A 27,794-nucleotide genomic window follows, 5' to 3' on the forward strand; every position below is an offset into this window, starting at 1 on the left:
CATTGTTTTCTTTTCCTTCAGCCAGGACTCTAGAGTTCATGTTGAATAATAACTATGCAAGAAATTACCAGCATGAGTCAGCCTTATTACAGATGAACAGTTCATCACTAATGTATTTAACTCAAGTTCTTGTTCTAATGAATTATCTGCACTTTAGGGGCCTGCAGCTGAGAAGTTGTTTGGGGAAAATGGCTTGGATACAAATCCCATCTGTAATCACCCCTTTAAAACACTGGATACTTGTGCAACATTTAATTCAACGGTTCTTTCCAATTCCATTGTCAGGGCATCTTAAAGGAATGTAAACATCTTGTGATTAAAAAAAAATACAGCAGTGTGCAAGGCATGCAGATAACCATTAGGGATAAAGAAAAACAAACATAAAAGGCCTCTGCAATTGGGATCTTTCCCTCACTTTAGGTTGTGAATGGTGAATTTCTGTGCAGCTTAATTACTTTACCAGAGAAAATCCAGCTGATGACTACACCTACACGGTAAAAAATCATATTGTATATCAGCTCTAAATCCTGTGAAGTCAAAAAACCATTATTTGATATTTCTATCATTTGTATAAAGGAGATACACGTATCTAAAGTGATTTTGGGAGTTACTATTAGAAGTGCCATAAGATCATCGGATGTGCAGTTCATCATGTAACGATTTGAACAGCATTTGGGAACCTCATGTCACTTCTTTGAAGGGCAGCCTATAAATAAACACTGCTTAAAGTGCTTTGCCTATGAGCTAACAATATCAATAACGTCTAGAGAGAGCCAGAGTCTCTCTAAGAACCCACAACTACTTCCTTTGGTTGGCCAGCACAGATAGACAGTTCTCACTTGCACTATTCTTGTTTTAAGAGGGCTCAGCCAGGCTATACTAACCTTGAGCATGAAAAGGTCTCACTGTCAATGACTAGAGTTTTAATAAGACACAGAAGCATAGATGCTATTCAAAAATGGCCAAGATCTTAAAAGAACAGTGTACTAATTTTAATTTCAGTATATTAAAAGAGATGTCTGGAAATTGCATGGAGTCCAGGAACAAAAACAAGAGAGATGATTAAATGATAGGGAAAATAATGGCTGCTAAAAATGTCTAATGGAATTGGGATTTTTTATTCTGAAAGGGATGGGAGCTTGAAAGTTCTTTAAAAATCATCTTCTCTTTCCTGACGAAGTATTATAAATGTAGATAGAGAAGTTGTACATGGAAATAGTTCATAATACATATGAGCTTAGATAGAGCATAAGGAAAATGTGCTCTCTGGTTTGAAAGGTTTTGAAGTACAGGAAAAGGCCACTGAGGCTGAGAATGCCTTTTTTACCCCCATTTGAAAAATCTGTCTCAGAGGCAGGACCAGTATCCACTGGGCCATCTCCAGTTAACTTTTGGTCCCATTTCAGTTCTTCAGACACTTAATCATGGTCCATACCGGAAACTTACTGACTGGGATCATTTTTTTTTCCTTTCTAATCCTGCCTGTTGGATTATTTTTTCTACTGATTTTTCATGTATTTAACATATTAGGTTCAAAATATTTTATCTAGCTTTTTAAAGTATTGAACTATAAAATTTTGTATTTCTACTCTAGCTGAGTCCAATCATACATTTCTTTTTTCATATTTTTTATTAAACTTTTTTGGGTGATACTGGTTAGTAAAATTATGTAAGTTTCAAGTATACAATTCTATAAGACTTCATCTATATATTGCATTGTGTCTTCACCACCCAGAGTCTGTTCCCTCACCATACATTTGACCCCATTTATCCTCTTCTACCACCCTTACCAAGTAGTAACCACTAAACAGTTGTCTGTGTCTATGATTTTCTATTTGTTTTCATTTGTTGCTTTCAGTTTTATATCCCACATATGAATCTAGTCATTTGGTTTAGACTTTTTCTGCCTGAATTATTTTTCTTCACATGATAATCTCAGGATCCATCCATGTTGTCACAAACGGCAGTATTTCATTTTATTTTATGGCCAAGTAATATTCCATTTTGTATATATACCACAGCTTCTTTATCCAATCATCTGTCAAAGGATACTTTGCTTGTTTGTATGTCTTGGTCACTATAAATAATGCTGCAGTGAACACAGGGGTACATATATATCTTTACAGATAAATGTTTTCAGATTTTTGGGGTAGATACCCAGAAAAGGGATTGCTGGTCACATGGTAATTCTATTCTTAATTTTTTGAGGAACCTCCATACTGTTTTCCACAGCAGCTGTAACAATTTACATTCCCACACCAACCTCCTTCAATATACATACTACAGACTAGCAACAGAAGTATCTTTAATTTACTGACCAACTAAATTTCCTTTCTGACTATCCTTCCCACAGAGCTAGATACATAGACCGTAAAATACTAGTAATTAATTCTGCCTACACTACATAATTGAATTCTCACCAAATAAAGGTCTTTTGTCAAGTCTATTATATAATGTAACTACTCAAATAGTTTTTATAAACGGGGAAGAGGGATTAATTTATCTCTTTGACTGAAAGTTATGTCAAGATAACTCTAAATAAAGAATATATATGTATTTATAAAACATTTCTTGAATGAATAAATGGACTATGTTTAAAAGTAGTGTCTTAAATACACAAATTACTTTCAAATCACACACCGTGAAAAGTTTACATTGGCTATTGCCCTAATTTCTGCCTTTTATCAGTGCATCACCAGAGCATTTTGAGTTCAGTAAAGACATTTTCTTCCATTTTGAATTGGTAATCAACTCCATCTTCCCTCTACCCATAACCATGAGTCACAACAGTCAAAAAAATGCGTCTACCATTGAAAAATTACTCTGTAGCAATAGCTCAAGTGTAATTCCATAAATAATGAATCAGACTCCCACTGTATCTCCTGTACTTATTGAATCATTGCACAATTTAAACTGCTCTGTGGTGTGTTTAACAAATCTTTAACCATGTCCCAAAGTATTACTCATAATTTAGTCTGAAACACTTAGCAATTTCATAAAGTTTTGCATTCTGGCTCTAAAGTGAACTTTTAGAACAGAACTGAAATGTTAAATGTGTTTTATGTAAGTAGAAGTGATGTGAAGTCATACATTACTAAAGGTTTTTATATTTCTTTCCATTTAACCATTAATGCTTTCTTCCTGCATGGTCATTAATTTTTGTTGTAGCCAACAGATATTAAGCCTCTTCCTGCTCACTTATAATGAAGCGCATAGATACAATAGAATAAAAGAAAATAGAAGCTTTTAAACATACCTATTTGATGTCTTGGAATTGCTAAACGTTACTGTTAATAATCTTGCAGGGATAGAACTCAGAATGTAGAAAAAAATGCATTATCACTGCTTGCTAGCTGGGCAAGCTCTCTTCTGCTGGTTAGAAAGATAAATTATTTTAGGGAAGATGGCAAATGACAGAAGCCATTGTGACATCAAGTATCTATCAAGCAGTCACTGAGCTGATTCCCTCTTCTCCTTCCTTTGTCCCTGTTTCCCTTTTTACCACTTTCTTTTCATTCTCAGCCAACTTCACATCCTTTACTCCCCTCCTCACCCAGCTTCCTTTCCTGAGGTGTTTAATTGTCAGCAGATGCAGCCTTTCTGACTGGACACACCTGTTCCTTTTGTTCCTGCTCCATGCAGACATGTTGACCAACAGGAGTAGGAATTATGAGAATTATGACTGAGATCTGTGCCATTGTTCTATAGCCATCTACTGCACAGCTTGCTTCTTGTGCTATAATCTATAATCTTAAATTAGAAAGCATCTCATGTTTGTTTCTGAAAAGTTTAAGGTAAAAAGAAATATTTGAAAACTTTTTTTAATAGAATTAGACATCAGATTTATGAAAACACGTCAGTGTCTTAACATAAGGTGGTCTATTCAACTTTGCATGTTAGTTTTCTACTGCTACGTAACTTACATTTATCATCCGACAGTTTCCATGGGTAAGGAGTCTGGGCCTTCCTTAGCTGGGTCCTCTGCTCAGTATCTCACAAGGCTACAATCAAGGTGTCCAGGGATGAAGCCTTATCTGCAGTTTGGGTCCTGTTCTAAGCTCATGCGGTGGTTGGCAGAATCCATTTCCTTATGTTGTAGGAATGAGACCCTTAACTCCTAAAGGCTACCCCTCCCTGCCATCTTCCTCCCCCGCCCCGCCCCCCCACACACACACTGGAAATTATCCACATGGCTCTTGGATTCTTAATAGCCAGCTGGAGAGCATTTCTCTGACTCCTTCCATTTCTGACCTCTCAACCTCTTTTAATGGCTCACCTGAAAAGGCCAGACTCACCCAGAATAATCTCCTTGATTAATTTAAAGTCAAACTGGTTAGGGATTGTAATTTCATCTGCAAAATCCCCGACCTATGCATATAACACGACAGAATCATGGGAATGATCTCCCATCAGCTTTGCCTGTTCTTTTGGTCAGAAGCAAGTTATAGGTCCCATCTACATTCAAAACCATACCATTCCATAAGGGTGTGGGGGGTCATTAGAGGTAATTTTAGAATTCTTCCAACCACAAGGAGGAATCAACAAGTTCAGCAATTTTCTTATTTTTTCCTAGCCATCCTTGCAACAACTGTACCTGCCCCCAAAAGTCATATCAGTTATTTGTACCTTTCACATCATGAAGAATGACTTCAATATCAATTTTCATAACTATTCCAATTATTCTCCCATGTATTTTATTTACTCAACCTGAAGATTTTTTTTCCTGAGTACCACTCAAACTGCTCACTTTTCTTTGTCCTAATCTCATCGTGAAGCAGAAATCAGAACTGTACTGAGTTAAGAATGTTAACACAACTATTCCTTCTCTAACCTCAGACTTTTACTAATCACGCTCGTGTCTTTACTGCAATGGCATCTACTCTCACAGCAGATAGGCAGTTAAAGGTCCCATGACTGCTCCATCATCTTCCAGATTATCTGCTGTGTTTTGGCCCACCTCATTCATTTCCCTAACTAGTCTAAATTACTTCATTTATTACCTCAATCACTTTCTCACAAATATCCTCAATTATCTTGAAACTCAGTATTTCTACTGTACCCTCCCTTCATAATCCTAACCTTATATTCTCTTTAAACCCCTAGGCTGATTAGCAATGGTGGGGAAAATTAACCAAATGTGCCTTTTAAACTCAGTAGGCAAGGCTCTTAATTACCTTAAGTTTTAACTTTCATTTGTTATTGCTCCCACTCCTCTCAGAGACTGTCTTTGGCATTATATTCAAACCTGCTACCCAACTTCTACAGCCTTTAATCTAAGTGAACATCCCATATTTCACATAGAAAGCTAAAGCCTTCCGGAACAAAAAGTCTGATCCTTCCACCACCTACAAAATGTATCCTTAACTGCACTTATGGCCTGCTGTGTCCCCTAAGATCATCAATTATCCTCTTTCTTTTCGATATAGTCAATCTTCCCTCTCTTCCTAATCTTTACCTTTTTTTTTTCATATGACTATTTTATCTACCAAATAAGAATACAACACAACCTCATATTTTCCTATTACCATAGCTCTAATTCATGTTCTTATCATCATTCACTGAATCTATGGAAATAATATCTTAACTGGTCTCCCTGTATCTACCACTGGCAGAATACTGCATATAAACTAAAAGTATCAGTATGTGATTGCTTAAAGACCTTCAATAATTCCTTTGCTTTTAAAACCAAAGTACATTTTAAGCATCATATATGGCACCATCTAAATACATGTCTCTATTTAACGCTCTAGTATTATCTCCTGTTCTCTCATTTTATATTTTATTACATCACCCTTCAGCTTAAATTTTGTGAGAAACGGCAGTATTTGTTCAAAATAATGTGTTGCTCTGTCTTTTGAGAAAATAATACTCCCCTACTCCATTATATTAGGCTTGATCATATGATTTTCTTTAGCCAATAGGATTTGGTGAAAGTGGCACTTGCCACTTCAAACTGGAATCTTTAACAACCACTGAATTACTTAATCATTTACTCTTTTCCCCTCTTCCATTAGAATGGCATGTTCCAGATGGAGCTGCTCCTTCATCTTGGGTCCTTGAATAGAGAGTATGTGAAGCATAGCCAATTAACAATGAACGTCAATGTAAGTGAGAAATAAACTTTCATTGTTGTAAGCCACCAAAGTGTGTATGTGGGGGTGAGGGTTGTTATTGTATCATAATCTAGGAAAATTTGACTAACACAAAAATTGCTGCCTCCATAAAAAATAGAACTAAAGTGTGTAGCTTTGGCTTTTGGGTCACATAGTGGGAGTTGATGAAATTGAGGAAGCATGTTTTGTTACTATTTTTCCAGCCTCCATTTTGTAAAACCATCACTTGTGATATCTCAGAAGGCAAATAATGTACCTAATGAACTTGTGGCTTTAGGGAAATAAAAAGGAACAAAGAACGTTGGTAACATGATTGCTATTGGCTCTATTTGATAAAGTATTGTAGGAAAAAGATGAGCCCAGAAAAGAACCAATCTATTTGCATAGAAATGAAAGGAATACAGAAAATCCAGAAATTATGAGACTTAAAGCGTTTGAATGCTGGCAGAATTGGATAGCTACGTGCAAAAGAATGAAACTGGACTGCTATCTGTCACCATGTACCAAAATTAATTCAAAATGGATCAAAGACTTAAGCATAAGACCTGACACAATAAACTGCATTGAAGAAAACATAGGTACTAAACTTGGGTTCAAAGAGCATTTTATGAATTTGACTCCAAAAGCAATGAAGTAAAAACTAAAATAAACGAATGGGATTATATGAAACTGAAAAGCTTCTGCACAGCAAAAGAAACTATTGACAAAATAATGAGGCAACCAACTGAATGGGAGAAGATTTTTGCAAACAGTGCCTCTGATAACGGGCTAATATCCAAAATATACAAGGAACTCATGAAACTCAACAACAAAAAAACAAACAACCCAATTGAAAAATGTACAGAGGACTTGAAGAGACATTTCTCCAAAGAGGATATACAAATGGCAAATAGACATATGAAAAAATGCTCAACATCGCTAATCCTCAGAGAAATGCAAATGAAAACCACATTGAGATATCATTTCACCCCACTCAGAATGGCTTTCAGCAACAAGACAAATAATAACAAGTGTCGGAGAGGCTGTGGAGAAAAAGGAACCCTCATACACTGTTGGTGGGAATGCAGACTGGTGCAGCCGCTATGGAAGGCAGTGTGGAGGTTCCTCAAGAAATTACGAATAGAATTACCATATGACCCAGCAATCGCTCTCCTGGGTATCTACCCCAAAAATATAAAAGCATTTCTCTATAGAGACACATGTACTCCAATGTTCATTGCAGCTTTGTTTACAGTGGCCAAGACATGGAAACAACCAAAATGTCCTTCGATAGATGAATGGATAAAGAAGTTGTGGTGTATATACACAAAGGAATACTATTTGGCGTTAAGGAAAGATGATATAGGAGCATTTGTGACAACATGGATGGATCTTGAGAGTATAATGCTAAGTGAAATAAGTCAGACAGAAAAAGCAGAGAACCCTATGATTTCACTGATATGTGGTATATAAACCAAAAACAACAAAAGAACAAGACAAACAAATGAGAAACAAAAACTCATAGACACAGACAATAATTTAGTGGTTACCAGAGGGAAAGGGGGTGGGGTGTGGGTGATGAGGATAAGGGGGATCAAATATATGGTGATGGAAGGAGAACGGACTCTGGGTGGTGAACACACAATGCGATTTATAGATGATGTAATACAGAATTGTACACCTGAAATCTATGTAAATTTACTAACAATTGTCACCCCAATAAATTTAATAAAAAAAAAAAAAGTTTGAAGATGCAATTGATTGCCAGTTCTAACTAGTAAGATATCAAATATAGAAGGTCTGTGGACACCAAGGGCCAATTAAAACAGCATAATGGCACAATCCAAATTCTGTTAAAATTTCTGAATTGATATGGAGAACATAGTTAATGTTGGGCCACAAAGATTGTTTTTTTTTTTAATTAGTTTCAGGTGTAGAAAGCAACATAGTAGTTAGACATTTACACCCCTAACAAAGTGATAACCCTCTCCAATCTACTACCTCTCTGACATCATATACCAGTGACTATCTTCCCTATGCTGTACTCCACATCCTGTGAATATATATACTGTGTTTCACCAAAAAAAGACCTAGCCAGACAATCAGCTCTATTGCGTCTTTTGGAACAAAAATTAATATAAGACCTAGTCTTATTTTATTATAATACAAGACTGGATATAATATGATATAATATAATATAATATAATACCACATCTCTATTAATTTTACATATATATATATATACACGTAGGTATATATGTCTGTATATATATATGCACACACATATATATAATATATATAATATATATTTAATTATAGTTTACATTCAATATTATTCTACTTCAGCTTCAGTGTACAGCGCAGTAGTCACGCATCTACACAATTTATAAAGTGATCCCCCTGATAAGTCCAGTGCCCATCTGGCACCCTACATAATCTTTGCAATATTATTCATTATATTCTCCATAGTATATTTCATATCCCCATGACTATATTGTGACTACTAATTTGCACTTTCTAATCCCTTCACTTTCTCCCTCATCCCCAAACCCCTCCCTTCTATCAACAATCAATTTGCTTTTTGCCGGTATCTCTGAGTCGATTTCTGTTGTGTTTGCTCATTTATTCTGTTCTTTAGATTCCACATATAATTGAGATTTTACTGACAGAAAGCAGGCATAGAATGCTCTTGAGCCTCAAAGGACGCATTCTCCAGTGTCATGTACAGATGTAGCCAATAATAATAAAAAGAAGATAAATGACCTCCTAAAGTGTGGAGTTAAAGGTTACAGAGGATGATAAACTGAAGAGCTATTCCTAGGTTGTAGAACTTGGGAAAAACCAAAAAAAAATTTCAGATCTCCAGGATAGGGATACCTTACAACTTCTACCCCATGAAACTTTTGGTTTGCTCTCTACCAACAAATGATGAGTGTCTCCTTTCCGCCCCTTTCCAGATGGAAAGCTTTATTTTACTTACAATCTCCCTGTTCCACTATAAATATTGGATATGTGAGGCAATATGATTTATCTTTTTAATTTACAGTTCACTGAATCAAGAAAAACCACACCCAAATTTAATACAGAGACGACGAAAAGATCCTAGATTTTGAGCCTGCATGAGACTTTTGGGTTGTCTCACTTGAAACAGGAGTGAGTGAACTTAGTGTACAGAAAGGAAGGAAGTGAATATTTGTGACCAAGACACCAGTGTTTTATTTGTTTAAAATATCTGCTACCCTCTACGTAGATGATTAAACATCCCTACTTCAGTGAGGTCAGGCTTTGTCATGTGACTTTCTTTGGCCAATGATATATGAGTTAAAATGAAATCTGTAATTTTCCCGCGTGGCTTTAAGAGCCATTGTGTCATCAGGTTATTTGCTCTTACCCTCTCCTTTGAGGCAGGTGTGTTTTAAGAGAGAATTGCGTTTTCAATCTTGGGTTTGGAATGAAGAAGATTAGAAGGAAAGGTGCAGCCAAATGCAATGGACATTAATAAGAGCAAAACAAACAAACCTATGTTGAAATTACGGAATTTGTCAAAGTACAATCTAATGAAAGCTGACTCACACACCTTCTCTGTGTCTTCACTTTGATGCTCTTTTTGTCTGCAATTCCATTTCTAGCATTTATTTGACCTTATTTCACACATATTATTTAAAACTTAACTAAGTCTAGAGAATTTTCTTTAAACTCTCAGGTTTGGAAAAAAGCCCCTATAGGATAGAAAATTGTCAGTTATGCAAAGACAGGAAAAACAGTAGTATTCACCCCAAATAACACAGTGCCTGTGATAGCTTTGTGATTGATATGTTAACTTGGAGAGGCTGAACTACATTTTCAAGAATTTGATTTTTTGTGTATTTCCTGTTAGGGTGGGTCACAAGGGAGAAGTTCTTGGGAAATGTAAAAGGCAGACAAGAAACAGCAGCCATTTTGTATCTTACATACATTGCTAATCTGCTGACTCACTTTTTTGGCATGAAGCAGCAGCTGGGCCAGGAATTGTTCTTCCTTCCCCTAGATCCTCCTTCAGTTTCTTTGACCCCTGGGCCAGGTATGAGTGGGTGTGTGTGTGTCTGTGATGATGGTCCTGACTTCTATAAGATACGCTCATCACCAAGGTAAGAAAAATAAAAACAAATGTGGGATTCAATCTGTTCTCATGGGGGTCCAGCTCTTCATACTCGTAGATTCCAGTCTGCTTGTGATTGTCCCTTCTGACTGTGTCCTATGGATTTCAAGCTCCAGCATCAGGTACAGAGATAACATTCTTATAGATACTTGACTGCTTAATCCACTCCCCAAATTTTGTTAGCTAATCCCCTATAACATACACAGACATATTATATAAACAACTAGATATATCCTCTACTGGTTCTGTTTCTCTGGTTGAACCCTGACTGATACAGTACCTGGAGAATAGCTACTTATTTGTCAACTTTACTTGAATGTTTAAAGGGCAATTCAAACTCATCATGGCCTGTAAATTTTTACTGTTCACTCAAACTTAGTCATCTCGGTGAATGGCACCATTTATCCTATTCATCCTAGTATACAACCAAAAAACCAGATGTCTTCCCTGAAAAATCCTTTACCTCTACTCTCCATATGTAATCTATCACTAAATCATGCCAACTATGTCTCTTAATTATCTCTCAAGCATCCACCATTCTCCATCTCTGCTACCAGTAACATGGCCTAAGCTACTATTATTCTAGGCCTTGAGAAACATACACCAGAAACATTTCATAGACATTGCTATTTCTCTGGCTTTATTTTTCATTATCTAATACAGCATAAAAAAATGTCCTGTTGAATGACACAAAGCATTATCCAAAGCACAGGGGGTTTCTTAGAAGGTAGGATTTGACATACTATAATATGATTACATTGTTTTGAAGTTTTATTACTTTTTCATCTGAATGAATATGAAACCTAGAATATTGATACAATGAAGATTGGCAGTTGATGACCTTACAGAAGCTGCTCCAAGTTGCTGATGAAACATGTACTATGGCACCTGCAAATTTCAGAGTCATTTGTAGGTGTCTTGTCTGTAATCAGGATTTATAAGTGGTGGTGCATGTACTGTTTTCTGGTCATTGTTATTCAACACCATCACCTACCATTGTCTGTAATCTTAAATGGGCTGTCTTACCTGTCAAATCTCCCCTTCCTATACTCACAGTATTTGGAGGATCAACAAAGCATGTAAAATCAGCACTTTGTTCTGTCCGAAGGTGCTGCTTCTGACATGATGAGCGTTCTTTCTTTTGCTACCACTCCTTATGACAATTTATAGCCTATTCCACATTTGACTTTTGCAAATACCTTCCCTCAGATATAATGAGGCCCCCTGGGGTTGAAAGGTGAAAGGGGTTCTGAGTAATGCCATTTCTTTCTTGACGCCTTTGCCTGAGTGCCTTGTGGAAGATGTAATACCAACTGTATTCCTCTGATGCATATGACAATATAATATCCTCTAATTGCATCTGTTATGTCTTTGTACAAGGAGGAAATATGTTCTTTACAGCAAGACTACAAAATTATACACATTAGAACTGAATATTCAGGTATTTAAAGTAGGCTTTCCTGCTTGTTAGGAAAAAGAAGAAACTGGAAATTAGTTTTGTTTTTTTCGTTATTTCATCTACCGTGGGCCTGAAGGAGCTAGAGTGGATAATTTTACAGGTGTTTTAAAATACATGTCTCATGGATATTTATAGGAACGCCTTGATGTGGTGATGCAAAAGTTCCTTCAAGTAAACAATGAATAAATCCATGTTATATCATTTTTAGTGCTATTAAGGGGGAAGTTAAAGGGTAGCTGAATTGCCTTTTCTTTTAAACCAGTTTCTGTTTTGCTTTGTACCACTTTAATCCATCCAGAGTTGACCAGAGTTGTGCCCAATCCATGTAGTATTTAGATAAGTGCATTTTGTAGGTATGTGAAATGCTCTGACTGCATATCTGTCCAAATTTGACCATTTGCATGACAAGGGTAGGCGCTTTTGCAGAATGTATCATTTGCAGAATGTCAGGCATCCCATAGCCACTAAGTAAATATAAACGAAACACAACTGAAAAGTGGCTCCCATCATTATAAAAATAAAATCGTTAATTAAGCATCCACCTGTCTTTTCCACTGTGGCATAACTCATTTCTTCCACTCCTGCTTGTACAAAATGCATCATCTTCAGTAACCAGTAATGAAGCAGACCTGCTGATACATGGCAATGGACACATGAACAGAGACGTAGTTTTTGTTTTATGTAAAAATGATGTCATGTTCATGAGATATGTCCTCATAGTAACCCCTTCTTGTCCAATTTTTCTTATGAAAAGAACAATGGCAACACTATTATCTAGATGCCTGAATCAAAATTGCTATTCCTTTAAAGTTGGCTATTTCAGATGGAAATGGAACATACGGTTTTGGTCTCACAACACATTCTGAATCAACAAACCCAATTAGGGTAGGGCCCCCACGCCCTCTTTTTCCCCACCAAGGTGCCTACCATTTTGCATCTGATTATATAAAAAGTCTATTAACTTGTATCTTTGAATAAATACACACACGCACACACACACACACACACACACACACACACACACACTCGTGTTCATGCAACCTAAATAATAACATCAAAAATATCTACCTTCTCACTAACTTTGTTACTGAGTTCACTCTCAACCTTCAGAACTACATAAAAACAATATACTTGTGAAAGGGAGAAATATAGTTCTGCTTATTTGTATTCTCTTGGTCTTGGCAGAGCTTATCAGTAACAGTACATGCAGAGTTCCATACATATTTCTTTTGGGCTGAATACAAAGCTTTAGGATAGAACTAAGTGACAGAAAAAAATGTAACAAGTTTTACAAATAATAATTAAAGTCATGTGTTTTGTGCCTCTGATGGGTATGAACATTAATACTTTCAGAAAAACAGGATACAATCACTTCACCCATCCTTACTCCATTGGCCATAACTAAAAAGTGATTAAATAGCAAATTGAGAGCTTTAACATTCACAATCAATATTTAACTCTGTTATATAGTCCATTTGAAATCATTGGAAAATTAATGGGTTTCCCTGTTTCAGACTATCTACGATATCTAAAATGAAAATCTATGTCATTGTGTAAAAGCCCTCAGTATTCTCATTTTGCATCAAAACTAAAAGTACAAGATTATTTGCATGGTGTACAAGACTTTTCTAACACATGTTCCTACTGGGATCCACTTCTCAACTGCTGACTTTGCTTCTTTATGAAGTATAATAAATACAAAGACTAAAGACTAAGGTTCAGGCCTCAAGCTTTCATATCTACCACTATGACGAGGCCCTGATAAAACAGTAAGGTAAACTCAGTATGTCCTTGGTGCTTTCTCTCCTCCAAGAGTCCAGCTTGAGATATCTACCCTGTCACCTAGGTTTACCTGTTTTAAAATGAAGTCCTCACTTTTAGCTGTCAATTACATACAATGACAAGGGATTTAAAGAAACATAAACTTTTAGAGCCAGAAGAGAAGTTAGAGACTATCATGCCCCTCATTTTGAGATGAGGTTATTGAAGCTAGTAGCAGAATCAAGATTAGAACTATGTCCCCTGCCTCCAAGACCAGTGTGGCATCTGTTTAACCACCCAGTCACGTGTGACCCAGGGTGACAGTGGGACTAAGTATTCCTACTAATTTCACCAAGTCAAAAGGCTTTTCATTACTTAGCTTTGTTCTATTACAGATCTGTCAAGCATATCTGTATTGGTTTTCAGAATATTAAACATCCCACTTCCTGATAATAAAGTTTTGAACTGCCCATCTACCGTTATTTCATTTATTCAATCAAATGCCTACCAGAAAGTGTACTCCCTACTGAACATAAATGAATAAATTGTGCACTTCTGCTCTGAGATAGATCAGAAGAAAACAAGGACAGGAGATGCTTTAGATAAGTTTGGAACCCAGGTAGCAAGGAATTGAAATAATTCATGTTTAATATAATTTATTTTTTTTCAATAGAAAAGATGTGGTCTTATGGCAAGCATTAGGGTATCATTAAAGGCTTGAGCAAAGAGGATAATCTATTTTGAAAAAGTGCAAGAGCACATTAGGGGTGAATCGAAATGTTACCAAGCAGAGCTGAGATTCCAGCTGTACTCTCTATCCTGGAACAGGATAAGAGAAAAAAGAATATCATCATTGTTAAGTCCATTACATTGATATGATCAGTCCAAGTACATTGCCAAAGCAAGTCCAATGTACAGTCATGTATCAAAGGAATCTTTTAAAAGCTTAAGAGAGTGAATCAAAATATTTAGTCTTGAGTTCCAAGCAGAGGAGAGAAGAAATAGAATTTAGAAGACTTGTTAAGAAGTAGATTCAGGGTCTAAAACACGAACTTCAAGGAAAAAAAAAAACCAGTAGGAATTAAGAAAAGGGTGTGGTAGAAAGTTTATTGTTGTCTAAGAGAGAAGAATTTTAGAAGTTTGAGATGATGGCAAATTATGGTTCTGAGAATGGCTCAGTGAGTAGATTAATGATGAAATACATTTAAGGAGAGAAATTAACAGAACTGTACAACACAGCACTGAATAGGCCATTAATATGACCTGGACCCACTCTCTGAGCATTAGGAACACAATGGAAATTGGTGGAGGTCAACTACGAGGATCAGAAGGAAGTACAGTTATTTATGCACGAGATCCTGTCCTTAGCCCTGGAACATGAGGTAAATGAGAGCAACAGTCTAGTAAAACAGAAGTAAATAAATGAACAACATATTTTAAGGTAATGTTAACTGTTATAAAAATGAAGCAAGGTAGTGGAATTAAAAATGACTGGATGAGGCACACATCAGAAAAGGAACAACTCCTAAAGGAGGTGGTGTTTGAGCTGAGGCATGAGAAGCTACCATGCTAAGAGGTGGGTAAAAAACATTTAGGCAGAGGTTAAATTTGTACAAAATCCCTGAGACAGGAAAGAGCTTCATGTGTTTTAAGGAAGAAGACCAGTAGGGCTGAAGTGTAATGAATGAGACAGGAAGTGATAGGAGGTAAGTTTTCAGAGGATGTGAAGGTCAAATATTTGGGAGATGATTATCCATAATAAGGAATTTAAATGTCATTCTAGGTACAATTGGACATCATTAGTGGTTTCCAGGGATGGAATTAACTCCAAAGTAGGAAGGATGGTTAAACAGAAGTGAAAGATCATTCTGAAAATGATAGGTGAAAGCTAAAAGAATGCTGTGCATTTTACTGGTCTCAGGATATTTAGGGAGGGAAAAGGGGAAGAAGTGAGGAGACACAGGAGAATTAGGTGTCAGTTTAAGTTTCCCAAAACCTTCTTGGATACAGAGAGTGTCAAAATATCAGTAACAATCACGCCATTTTTCATGTGCTGTGACAGTGCAGGCAAAAGGCACAGAGAAGGGCTGGCTTCCTAGTGTTCAATTTCCCCCCTTGACCAGCAATGGCCAAGGGTCAGGTGGGAGCAGTGTAGAAAACAGACATCCTTTTCACCACTAAGGAGCCCCAAACAGAAGGCTCCTGCCTCTCTGTGCTGGCAGGAGGATGAGGAATAGAAAGGTACTGAGTCAAAGTAGAGAAAAGTGCTTCAGTCAAGTGCCCTGAGAAGGAGGCATCTGAATGGAGGCACCTGGGCTAGGAATGTAGACAGACATACATGTGAGCATGGCTGGGCCAGGGCTGGGTGTGGGTGGGTGGGTGGGCGAGCACTTGACTGCAAATCTCTCCAGAAAACTACAGATGTTGGCTGTGCAGCAAGTCTGTATTGGGGAGGGCAGCTTCTCCTCCTGAGGTCTAACAGGCAAAGACTGGTTTGACCTAAAAGCTCACGCACGGGATTCTGAAGACCCATACTCTTCAGAGGGAGACCTATTTTTTAGTTAAGATGAGGGGAAAAAAAAACAAAAACAAAAAAACGCTGAGACAGAAGAGTGAGGAGGAAGGAAACATCTAATGATATGTTGGAATGACAGTATTTCTGAAATGGACTCCTCCAGGAGAGAAAAGAAGGGCTGTTTGTGTCAAACTTGAGGGTCTACTGGGTGTGGGACACAGACTTTCTGTAACAGCCCCATTACATGGCTAGCTTTTGAGGAAGGAACATCTTCATCTTTGGTCCTCTGGCATTAGCCTAGTTCATGACAAATGCTCAATTCACAACAAATGAATCAATGAATGAATAACGTTGGCCTCTGTAATACTGGAGATGGCTTTGGCCTTTGTAACATTGCTCTATAAAGTGGTCTTCAAAGTGAAATTAGTATGATCACAAACTCAAATGTCTTCAAAAACCAAGTGGGCGGGTAAGATAAATATGTTAATCAGCCAAGTATAAGACTTATGAGGGCAGGAAGAGTGGTAAACAGGCAAATCCATGATCTGCCTCTAAAGGCATTTAATTCAATGAAAACAACAACAAAGACAGTACTGTGTAAACAAAAGACAGTTCTGCTCACCTTTCAGTCTGGAGGCTGTCAATGTAGAACTCATTACCCTAACACTGATTTCTAAGAACAGCAAAAATATAAAGATTTGCCCAAATCCCAAGACATACTAAGCTTTAACATCTCCATCATTCATTCGATAGCTGTTTTTTTAGTATCTACCAGGTATTATTCTAAGTGCTAGAGATACTACCATAACACAAAACTGAGAGAAATCTTGCTTTCACAGAGGTTACATTCTGGAGAGCTGAGACAGATAATTAACAAAATAAATAATATACTATACTAGATGATGATAAGAATGGAGAAAAATGCAGTATAGAAGGATAGATAGGGAATATAAGGCAGGTAAGATAAGAGAGGTTTCCATTTAAATATAGTCATTAGAATTTAGAAAAGACCTCACTGAGAAGGTGGCTTCAGAGAAAGGCTGGTGGTGAGGGGGAAAGCTATGAGATTATCCAGAAGAAAGTGGAAGAGATGGCAAGTGTTCAGTATTTGAAGACAGAAGAGTGAGTTGCATGGTTGAGCAGCAGTACGAAGGCCAGTGTGACAGAAGCTGAGTGAGTGAGGAGTGGAGGAGTATTACATGAAGTCAGAGATAGAGGAGGCATCCATGTCAGGTGTGGCTTTGTGGACTATCATAAGTACTTTGGCTTTTGGTCTAAGAGAGATGGGAAGCTGCTGAAGCGTTTTGAGAAGAAAGAGATGACAAGATCTGACCTGCTTTAACAGGATTATTCTGCTTTGGAATAACAGATTGATGGGAACAAAAATAGTAGCAGAGAGACCAATGAAGATGCTATTAAAATAATCCAAGCAAAAGATGATGATGGTTTGTATTGTAATAGGGGTGATAAAAACTAGTCAGATTTGGGACATATATTGAGAGTGCAGTTGACAAGATTTGGTAATAGATTGGATGTGAAGAATAAGAAAAGGAGAGCAGTCAGGACAAGTTTAAGCTGGGTTTGTTGATTTGTTTGTTTGTTTGTTTTACCAATTTTGCTGTTTGGCATTAACCAAAATGGGGAGCAAGTTTGGGAAGGAAGATAGTTAAGGTGAACCTTTCCGAACCTTTTAAGTTTTAGCATACACACAGCCTTCTGTTACAGGATGAACCTGTAGAAATGTGGCCATGTCTTTGGAACTTTAGCTAGCCTGTATCAGCCAACAGCCAAGAGACAACATTATTCATTGTGTCTTATGTCATCAAAGAGTCCTGCATCTACCCATCAATGATATAACTTAAAGTTCACTCTGTGAATGAAAAAGGGGCTCTATAATAAATCTGGCAAGTTCAGTGATCGAAAGTAACTTCACAGTATGATCTGATCATAAATTCCTAACTGGACAGGTCATAGTAGGTAGTGACACCCAAGGCCTATGCAAGGTTTATTTTTGCCTCAAGCAAACCCTGTCCATTGTTCTTATGCATCTAGATTAACACATCTTTGAAATGCCAGAGTAATCCTCTTTTTAGATCCTTTGGGAGGTGTAACCATTCTCAAGAGAGCACATAATATTAACTATCCTGTAATCCAATCATAGAGATTTCCCCATCTTGCTTTCTCCCACCTTCAAGTAATCTTCCTTATGTTCTCACCTTAATTCCAAATATATAAAAAGAACTGCAAAATTGTCATTCTTGAGAGCATTTTCTCAGTCTGTTGAGCTCTTGCTTCCAGGCATGTCCTCTATTTGGCTCAAATAAACCCTTATATAAATTCTCTACAGATTTGGGTGTTCTTATGTCAATACCTCTATTCCAACTGTTTCCCTATGGTGAATGCAAAAGGCTAATTGTCAAACAAATCTGATGTGGATACCTTTATATATTTTTATGTTGTGACTCTCACTAACTAAGAAATTACGACGTTTTTTTTTTTCTGCATATCTAAGGTAACTTTGTTCTCCATAATGTTCATATGTACTGCATATAGAAGGGAATGTATGAGAGGTTTTGCTCCTTACTTCTACCCCAACTCCCCCCCCACCTCTCTTCCAAAAAGGTGAATAACTAAGATGATGTACACTACATTCAAGATCATAGAGGATACTTTAGTATTTGGAGGCACAGAAACAGTATCTGTGAAGTTAAAAATAAAAAATCCTGTTTTTATTTTTGCTTTTCAGAATATCACTACTCTCTGGATAGTAGAGAGTGTGCTGAGGTAAGAAGCAGTCTGGATAATAAGTCAAGAGATCTGGATTCTGGTGCTACCTGACATTGCACAAAGTATTTCTCATCTTGGGTCACATATACAAACGGAGGGAAAAAACAAACCAACTCGATAACTTTTAAGATCCTTCAGGCTGAGAATAGGCTAGAGTGATGACTCCCAAATGTAATTGATGCGTTTCAACAAGGGACTCATGGAGCGGGACACACCCATGTGTGTTGGATAAAACATTGGACACTGTTTTGGTGGCAACATAGGAAACATTTTAGAAACTAGATGTACTTATTTTGCTTTCCTCAAATTAAATCATGGTATTTTCCACCTAATTCACTCACTATTATGGCTGGTTTCCATTCTCTTTCTTTTGGATGCTTGTTCTTAGCAAAAACCAGGTGATCTTTGTCTTTCCTATTCCAGAGTCCTGACAACAGCCAGAGATTTTCCAGAGAAGGTGATACCACATACTCTCACTCCTAGAGAACTGTCTCAGAAATATTCCTTGGTCAAAAATAGTGTCCTTGTTACCTATCTGGAGCAATTCAATTTCTTACCTTCCCTTCTCAAAAAACAAAATCAAACCAACAAAACTAAATCCTGCTCTCGGGAAGAAATCTGGTGAATTCATTCACCATTAAGCATCACAGAATCACCAAGAACGACTAAGCAGGGATTCCTGTCTCCTAGCTGTGTTTGGGAATCAACTGCTCCCCCTACTTAGAAGAAGTCTGGACTGTGGCTCAGGCACACAGAGATGGCAAATGGATGAGTAAAAATGTTGGATACTGGAATATTATGCTGGAGTATGTCAAATATCAAATCAAAGCAATAATTACTTATATCATACTTTTTGTTTCAAAACTTTAATATTTATATTCTTTCACTTAATAGCCCCCAACCTGTATAAAAGAGAAGGACGGGCAAATAGTAGCTCCCTTTTACAGATGAAGAAACTGAGAAACCCATCCATGAGTACTCCATTTGGTTAGGGTATATGAAGCAACCTGTGCTAACAAACCCCTAGCTTAACAAATAAAATTTTCACAGTCACTCAAAGTCCAGTATATATCTTTGCAATCAGGAAGAAGCATTCCATGTGGCCATTCAGGGATCCAATATCCTCTGTCTTGTGGTTACACCCTTCTCCACATGTCTTTTTCATTCAGCCAACAGATTGGGGAAAAGAGTTCATTTTTATGGGCCAGGCATGGAAGTGACAAATATAATTTCCGCTCTCATTTCATTGGCCAACATGGCCACATTTCACAGCAAAGGAGTCTGCAAATGTGATCCAGCTTGTGCCCAGCAGGAAAATGAGATCAGTTATGAGAACACATAGCAGTCTCTGCTGCAATCAGTGACAGATCATAAGCACCATTTGGATGCTTTCTACATTGGACTACCTCACTTTTGCTGCTAGTCATTACTAGCTCCAATTTTAAATTCAGCTAGACCAACTCTTCAGTATAGGGAATATCCCTAGAAGACAGGGCATATTCATAAATTCCATTTATTAACCATCCACCAAGTCATTTAAAAAGTCACAGCTTCTCTCAAGAGGATTTCAGAAACAGCCAGATAACAGAGCAGCAAAATGAGCTTTGACCAAATCTGAAAATTTGAATTCTGACAGGCACACCTCAATGTCATGAGTTTGTCATTATTGTATTAAATTTTGTGATAATGATTTAACACAAATTCTAGCAAGGTGTTTTGTTCAGTTCTGTGATTTGTAGATAGGAGCCCTAGTAAACAAGAGGGGAAAAAAGGCCCCATTTGCCATTTCAATCCCAATACCCACTTGCTGTGGGAATATGCAGGGACCCTACAAATGCAGCCACCAGAGCACCTGGTTCACTGCATTTCTCACTTTTCCCAGGTTTCCAAGTTCGCTGCACTCCTCCCAAGCTGGAGTGTTTCCTCCCTGTGCTTTCTCATTCGCTTTCCATTTTCAGGTCTCATGCAGGTGTGTGTAATTTTACCCAAGGCTTTTTCTAAACAGAACTTTCTCCTAATTTGTGACTTGGCCAACTTTGTGTTTCCTTTTCACTCGCTTTTAAAGAGCTCTGGGACTCAAAGAATGAAAGTAGGGTATTCAGATGAGAAGTAGGATAGCAAGCCAGGGAAGGGGTAGAGGAACTCACATATACAGAGGGTGCCAAAAAATGTATACATATTTTAAAAAAGGTAAAAACTGTATTAAAATTACGCTGATGGTAACCACTTTGAGTACCTCTTGTAATTGCAGAAGTCAAACGTGACTTGTATTCATCTTTTGTTATTGATATATATAGAGTATTACAATTTTAAGTTTTTTTTTTTCCTTTCTTAAAATGTGTATACATTTTTGGCACCCTTCTGTATATATTTTTAAAGTATATTTCAGGAGGAACCATCTTATTTTTACTATAGGGAGGATCATTTTAGTTTTCACTAGCCTTGGGCAGCTGGGCAAGTAATTATCTATAAAGTCAGAAAAGATTTAAGGCATTTGGCCTTTTCTTTTTCTTACTGCAGAGCTCCAAGTCCTGCTCTGGCATTTATTCTCTGTTATAAAGGTAAAGGAGGAGAGGACATTTCCCTGTGCCACTCTGTGCAAAACAAAGGGAGTCTTCATCTGCTCTTGGGATTCTGCTTCTTAAGGGGCCTGTCAGGCTTTCAGTTTGGCTGACTTAAATGATAACATTATTATTTTCTTTTATTATTAGAAACAACATTCTCAAATCTTTTCATTATTTTTTCATAAGTTTAGGATTTAGTTTTCTTTGTGCTGCAACCTCTGTTGTTAAAATAACATTTACCCTGAAGCTTTCATCAAATTTTCAGAACATCTTTACTGTCTTTAACCCAGTGCCAGTGACATCTCCTCTGGCTTACCATGTTGAGGCTGGAGCAAGAAAAGCATCGGTACTTCTAGGTGGGGTGCAATTTTACTATTTATGCTCTCACTCCAATTAGGAAGAACAATCTACTGGACACTGGAAGGCTAAAGAAGCAACCTTGACACCTTGATGCTAGAAGTGAAATGTTTTCCTACTTGCTGACCTTTTTGTAACTGGCTAGATTTATGTAACAGACAAATTTTGTCTTTGTTCTTCATCCCCAGCCATGTTAGGGGCCCATAGGATTGTCTTTGAGTTGTTCACACTTCTCCCCACAACCCATTTTTCACTTTCCTCAAACTCAGCCTCTCCTGTCCCTAATGTGTCAATTTCCATCCATTCATAGGCATTCATTGAGCCCCCGCTATATTTCAGACATGTTTCTTTGTATTAGGGATATAAAGATGATCCTGAAGTCTAGAAAGAGTAAGGACAAACTCTGATGTAATTACTCTGATGCAAGGTATCAAGAACTAACTTCAAGTTGCAATGAGAGCACGGAGTCCAGTACAAATAATTCTGCCTTGTAGCCTGGAGTAGGCATTCCAGAGTGGAGATGGCTGTGCAGGGCACTTAAAGATGAATTGGAAGAGCATAAAAAGACATCTGAATTAAGGGAACAGCATGTGTAAGGGTACATAGGAAGGGGATAAAGCACTCAAGGGAAAAATCTAAAACTCTATCTTCTAACAAACCCCATTCAACAAAACATTTTCTTTAATACAGACCAGTGGTTCTTAATATTATTTTACAGCATGGACATATCTGAGAAATATGGCTAGCACTGGTAAAAGTAACTCTGTGATTTGTAGCATATCAGGGTGTATCTGTACCTTTGCAGGAAGAAGTATTAGTGGGTATAGTTTAGAAAAATCCCCAGGAGTGATTTTGACATACTCTGGTTAAAAATCATAGGCATGAATGCACCCAGACTAGGGTGAACAATATGTCTAAACTTCCCTTGGTAAATTTATAATTAACAAAAAATAAATTGTGATAAAATAGAACTTAAAATAGTAAAATTAGAGAGAAATAGAGCAGGTATCTTTCTCATACTGTTTAAAATGCAATATAAATAAATAATGGCTCTATTAGTAATCACTACGGAGAATTATTTTTTAAAAAAATATTTATCTCCAAAATTAATGCTTTTGAATAACACCCTTTGAAAAAACTGTAGCATGAACAATGAGAATTGGAAATCTTTTAAGGTAAATGATGATATTTCTAATAAAGTAATGAATAAGGCAGAAACAATATTCCAGAGGACTCAGCTTAGTATTATTCTCAATAGAAATGAAAATTTTCTCTCATTTGCTTCAACTCTGTATTCAAAAAACAACAAAAAATACACACACAGAACTTCCCCAGGAGATTCATTACCATATGAAAGAGTTGGACAGAGGGAATAGTTAGAGTAGGATAGATGAAGATGTTCCAAAATACGAAGGTCTCTGGAACAGTCCTTTTTTATGTTGTTTCATGACACGATGAGTGTGGGAGCTACAAAGTGATCAGACGGTAAATTTAGAGCTAATAAAAAGGAGACACTTCATAGGACATGTAGCTTGCTTGTGGGAATCAGTGACAGGGAAGGTCAAGGAATTAAATACTGGAGTTGGATTTATACTACAGCCGACTATTTTTATGGCCAATGCAACATTTATTGGTATGCTAAGATAAGTCTTGTGCTTCATGGTAAAGAAGCAAAGATTACCTCTCAAGAGTTAGAAAAGGATCTCTCCCAGAACACCACAGCACACACACTTCCACAGTCATTTAGTTTTTTCTCCTTTCTGGAGGTTATTAGAAGTTCAGTTAATATTTGATAAACCCATGGGCTCTTAAGAAAACATGAACATCACTCTGAAGTCATATTTTCTGGGGTGCATTGTCCAAAGATTTTTTCATTTTTAAATAATTTCTCACAAGGCAGAACTTAATCCTTAATTCTGTACTTAATTCTTTGCATAGTCAAATGCCAATATCCTAAATTGTCTCATTCTTCTTCTTAAAATTTGGGTTGTCATACATTTTAGAGGTGAGTGGATGTTTAGATTAAGCTAAGATTTATAATCTATTGTCCTTGAAGTGTACCCTCCAGTCTAGCTCTCAATTACTAATGATCATCTTAGAGGGCAGTGTCATTGTGATATCAAGTCGACAATCTGCAATACCAATAGGTCAGTATTTGGGGAAGACGCAATCAATGTATAGTTTGAATTTTCACAATGAACGTAGAAAGTATCATCACATGCTTAGTTACTGGTTAGTTATTATCACTTTTGATTCAGAGTTTGAGTTAACTGGATTAGAGGCAGTTGAAGGTTGAAGAAGTGTAGTAAGGTAGCCACTAATGAGCAGCTTAAGGTCATGGGAAAAAATAACAGGTTCAAATTCTGGCTCTGCCATTAGTCTCCATGTGACCTTGGTCAACCATTTACCTTTGCTTGATCTCAGTATCTTTCTCTATGATGTGGGGATATTAAAAGTTAACTTGTAATGTGGTGGTAAAGATTAGACTTAATAAATGGTTCTCAATAGTAATAATTTTGTCCGCCAGGGAGGATTTGATAATGTCTGAAGACATTTTGGGTTGTCACTACTAGGGGAGAAGATACTACTGACATTTAATGGGTAGAAGCCAGGGATGATACTAAACATACTACAGTTCACAGGACAGCCTCCCATCCAACCCCAACAAAGAATTATCTAGTGTAAAATGTCAACAGTGCTGAGTTTGAGAAACCTCGGATTTAATTTATGTAGAGTGACTAGAATTATACCTGAAAGAAATTTAAAAAAAGTTAATTAACTCTTATAGACTGAATTGTGTTCCTCCAAATTTATATATTGAAGCCCTAGCCCCAGGACCCCAGACTGCAACTGTGGTTGGAGATAAGGTCTTTAAAGAAGCAATTAAAATAAGGTCTTTAGTATTGACCTTAATCCAACATGGCTGGAGATTACGACACAAAGAGAGACGCCAAGGTTACTTTCTCCAACAGAAAAGACCATGCAAAGGCACAGTGAGAAGGTGGCCATCTACAAGCCATGAAAAGAGGCCTCAGAAGAAACCAAAGCTGTTCACACCTTGATCTTGGACTTCTACCTTCTAGAACGGTGAGAAAATAAATTTCTGTTGTTTAAGCCATGCAGTCTGTGGAATTTTGTTATAGTAGCCCTAACAGACTCATACAGTAACAGCTGTTATCATTATTATTAAAAAGTAAGTATTTGATTTAAAAAAAATACCTTAAAACTCAGAACTATTATACCAGCTCTGGCATTCTAATAGTTTATAGCCATGTTAGAAAAAGAGTAACTTAAGATGGTAAGAGCAAATAAGAAAATGGAAAGGCTTAGCCCATGGATGTAGCAAAGTTCAGCTTTAGAAGGGATCAGCAGTAAGACTTTACCAAAACAGAGTTTACACAGGTAATATTCTTTGAGTATTTACTTATATCACTTGGACCCAAACTGACCAGGATCTGACAACATGAACCTGTACGTCTCTGTTGAGGTCACAGATTCCTAAGGGAGATCTACACAGGGCACAAATGTATATTCTAATGCAAAACTGATGTTCTGGTTCCAAGCACTCTTTAGAAGCCCAAACCTGACGTGCCTGACTTGGCATCTGCTGGGTATGAGGATTCTTTGCTATTCTACAACCTCTCACCAAGAATAGAGCTCTTCATGCTCTTATCCCCTAGCTCACACCTTCATCTGAAATGCTAAGGACATAAGTCCTTTGAGGATCAGAAGACACCAAAAAAGACATCAAGGCAAGAGTGTCCCTCCTGAAGCCTAGAGGAGAAGTTGCCCAACAAATTGTTCCCCTAAACATTCCCCTCAGGCTTTCTCTTGACTAGTTCCTTTCAAAAGGAAGCTGATTTCAGATATAAGGTATTAGCAGGGAGAGACATTCTATGTCACTAACAATTAGTGAACATTCAGTGATATTTTTATAAGGATAAAGCATTGCTGCTGTCACCATGTGCTTGTACTCAATTAGAAGGAAATGATAATTACATTAATCCACAGTTCAATAGGAGAACATAAAACTTGTGGAGGTCTCGCTTTCATTTTACTAGAGACAATGAGTAGAGACTATTAAGGGCAATACCAAGGTTAACCATATGGCAATTTATGAGAATCAAAAAGGCATCTCTTTTGGTCGGCACATGAACCATTTATATTTTTGTTAAAAGCTGATTCTTATAAAAGTTTGGAAAAGAAATACTGTATTCTGGCAGGCAGAGCCCAAAATGGAAGAAGTCCCCTTGTCCAAGTGTCCTTGTGCAATGAATAGGAATGCTGGGATAGTTTGTATTCAATACTGCCTAAAACTCTAACACTCTTGATTTATTAGTGAAGAAAATGGGGTCTGAAGAAGTAAAATGATACACCAACTTCAAACAATGACTTAGTCATGTAGAGGCCACAGAATGCAAATGATCTGATTTCCAGGACATAGCGATTTCCATCTTTTCTACCACATGCAAGGCACTCACCCTAGAAGATCTTCCTGGAGGCTAGTCAAGACATGAGAAAGCAACAAAATTACATATCTATTCTAGAACATTCATTATCTCTTTGTTTTCATCCTCCTAAACATACCTACTTGTCTTTTGGACCCTCTGCTCCCACCCCAGACTCTAGTGTAGCCACAAGGATTGAATAACCAAGAAATACTTTCAATATGAAATAAATCTATGGTAGATTACTATTTAGGCTTTACTTAAAAAGATGAAAATGTTCCATCTTTACCACATGTAGCAACTCTCAAAATTTCTTTTAATAAGAGAACACTGGAATAAATTAAATAGATGCAGTAATAAAGTCAAAAGAAATTTTGAGGAGATGGAGGAATAAAGATGCTAGCATTTAATAACAGAATTTAACAGAACTTGATAACTATGAAATAAATACATCAAACAAGAGAAAAAAAATTAAAGACTTGGGGTCACACAAATCCTTGTCCAAGACTAAGCTTGCTTGCATATTATTTATGATGTTGGAGAAGCTACTTAGTCTCTCTAAACCTTCGTTTCTTCAACTCTAAAATGGGAAAATGATATTTAACTTAGTGGGTTCTTGTAAAAAAATTGGTAAAAATGTATGTAAATTACCTAGCATGTCATATGTACTATTGAGTAGTGAGGTAGATTGCAAGAATATCCCCTCTTTGTATCCACACCCTTTGGGAGGTAATGTTGCATCTATTAAACCATGGAGTCTAATACTGCCTGGTGAATTGAATAGCCTTTGGGTTAATAGATATTGCACTAGTTCTGAGTTAAGACCTCTATCTGCTTTCTTGGACCTTTGTGGTCACCTGGGTAACAAGGCTAGCCTAAGCTAGCTTCTGGAAAATGAGAGAAACGTAGCGTATTATCACCACCACTTCACCTAATAGGCAGACAACCTTAAGAGCAGTGCTGCCTAGCTGACACGCACATTTCTTTTAAACCAAATTTTTTTACTATATTTGTGAGATGTACTTCCTGACATGCATTGACTGCATAGGGAGCTCCATCAAGGCCAAAAGAACCACGAGAGAAAGCAGTTTAAATTTCCAACCTACATGAATATTAACTAAATAAATGCATGTTGGTTTAATCCATTATGCTTTTGGGATTGTGTTGAAATATAATGATACTGAAGCAGTATTTTCATTAGAATGTTTAAATTATCAAGGACATTACCTTAAGTTGAAGCAACTCCAGGTATCATAATTTTCTCTCACACAAATTGCAGAATTTTCTTTTTCAGAGTATGGAAGCATCCTTTCACAAAATCTTAAATCTGGCTCTGAAAGCACCAGTTTTGTCCAAAATGTCAGGAAGTAACTTCAGTAAATGACTACAGCAAAGAGCAGGTAGAAATGATAGCAAAATAGACTTTAAGTTCATGTATCTTCTTGCAAAAATAGCTTTTAAGAAAAGGTTTTGTGAAGGGTTTGAAGGCATTAGGGAATTATTATAGAATGATTTGATGATAGTCTCCAGCTTTCAGTTATTAATTACATATTCATATTCCCTCTAACACACACACACACACACACACACACACACACACACACACACAGAGTCACTCTTTCCCTTTGCAACAGGGTTTTCAAGGGTAGTCTACTGTACTATTTACCCTTCTT

Source organism: Rhinolophus hipposideros (genome assembly GCF_964194185.1).
Source record: "Rhinolophus hipposideros genome assembly, chromosome: 4".
Classification (NCBI taxonomy): domain Eukaryota; kingdom Metazoa; phylum Chordata; class Mammalia; order Chiroptera; family Rhinolophidae; genus Rhinolophus; species Rhinolophus hipposideros.